The sequence below is a fragment of the Anastrepha obliqua genome, unplaced genomic scaffold, assembly GCF_027943255.1.
Source record: "Anastrepha obliqua isolate idAnaObli1 unplaced genomic scaffold, idAnaObli1_1.0 ptg000170l, whole genome shotgun sequence".
NCBI lineage: Eukaryota > Metazoa > Arthropoda > Insecta > Diptera > Tephritidae > Anastrepha > Anastrepha obliqua.
Genome location: NW_026562255.1, coordinates 5,001 through 7,500, shown reverse-complemented (window position 1 = coordinate 7,500; position 2,500 = coordinate 5,001).

Here is a 2,500-nt window from a genome sequence, read left to right as displayed (position 1 = left end):
TGATATAATATGAAAATATCAAAAGTTAACTAACCAATGATATTGAAGCATATAAATCGAATCATAACTATATGAAACTCGAATTTGAGCCATATTAAACTGGTAATATTGTGATTTTATGCCTGGTTTTCCATACGTTAGTTTAAATAGAGAGTTATGGAATATAACCTTGGCATATTGGCACTAAAATATATAATAAAGACATTTCAAATCAAACTGAAATGTATTGAAATGAATTTTTCCCATACATTTTTGACAATGTGAGGTGTGCATGGCAAAAAACACTCACGGTGAAGGCATGTGAAATAATATGAAAATATCAAAAGTTAACTAACCAATGATATTGAAGCATATAAATCGAAGCATAACTATATGAAACTCGAATTTAAGCCATATTAAACTGGTAATATTGTGATTTTATGCCTGGTTTTCCATACGTTAGTTTAAATAGAGAGTTATGGAATATAACCTTGGCATATTGGCACTAAAATATATAATAAAGACATTTCAAATCAAACTGAAATGTATTGAAATGAATTTTTCCCATACATTTTTGACAATGTGAGGTGTGCATGGCAAAAAACACTCACGGTGAAGGCATGTGATATAATATGAAAATATCAAAAGTTAACTAACCAATGATATTGAAGCATATAAATCGAATCATAACTATATGAAACTCGAATTTAAGCCATATTAAACTGGTAATATTGTGATTTTATGCCTGGTTTTCCATACGTTAGTTTAAATAGAAAAAATTTTCGAATATATATACATATATGAAGAATCTATATTCTAATACTAACATGTTATGGAATATAACCTTGGCATATTGGCACTAAAATATATAATAAAGACATTTCAAATCAAACTGAAATGTATTGAAATGAATTTTTCCCATACATTTTTGACAATGTGAGGTGTGCATGGCAAAAAACACTCACGGTGAAGGCATGTGAAATAATATGAAAATATCAAAAGTTAACTAACCAATGATATTGAAGCATATAAATCGAATCATAACTATATGAAACTCGAATTTAAGCCATATTAAACTGGTAATATTGTGATTTTATGCCTGGTTTTCCATACGTTAGTTTAAATAGAAAAAATTTTCGAATATATATACATATATGAAGAATCTATATTCTAATACTAACATGTTATGGAATATAACCTTGGCATATTGGCACTAAAATATATAATAAAGACATTTCAAATCAAACTGAAATGTATTGAAATGAATTTTTCCCATACATTTTTGACAATGTGAGGTGTGCATGGCAAAAAACACTCACGGTGAAGGCATGTGAAATAATATGAAAATATCAAAAGTTAACTAACCAATGATATTGAAGCATATAAATCGAATCATAACTATATGAAACTCGAATTTAAGCCATATTAAACTGGTAATATTGTGATTTTATGCCTGGTTTTCCATACGTTAGTTTAAATAGAAAAAATTTTCGAATATATATACATATATGAAGAATCTATATTCTAATACTAACATGTTATGGAATATAACCTTGGCATATTGGCACTAAAATATATAATAAAGACATTTCAAATCAAACTGAAATGTATTGAAATGAATTTTTCCCATACATTTTTGACAATGTGAGGTGTGCATGGCAAAAAACACTCACGGTGAAGGCATGTGATATAATATGAAAATATCAAAAGTTAACTAACCAATGATATTGAAACATATAAATCGAATCATAACTATATGAAACTCGAATTTGAGCCATATTAAACTGGTAATATTGTGATTTTATGCCTGGTTTTCCATACGTTAGTTTAAATAGAAAAAAATTCTCGAATATATATACATATATGAAGAATCTATATTCTATACTAACATTTTATGGAATATAACCTTGGCATATTGCCATTAAAATATATAATAAAGACATTTCAAATCAAACTGAAATGTATTGAAATGAATTTTTCCCATACATTTTTGACAATGTGAGGTGTGCATGGCAAAAAACACTCACGGTGAAGGCATGTGATATAATATGAAAATATCAAAAGTTAACTAACCAATGATATTGAAGCATATAAATCGAATCATAACTATATGAAACTCGAATTTGAGCCATATTAAACTGGTAATATTGTGATTTTATGCCTGGTTTTCCATACGTTAGTTTAAATAGAGAGTTATGGAATATAACCTTGGCATATTGGCACTAAAATATATAATAAAGACATTTCAAATCAAACTGAAATGTATTGAAATGAATTTTTCCCATACATTTTTGACAATGTGAGGTGTGCATGGCAAAAAACACTCACGGTGAAGGCATGTGATATAATATGAAAATATCAAAAGTTAACTAACCAATGATATTGAAGCATATAAATCGAATCATAACTATATGAAACTCGAATTTGAGCCATATTAAACTGGTAATATTATGATTTTATTCCTGGTTTTCCATACGTTAGTTTAAATAGAAAAAATTTTCGAATATATATACATATATGA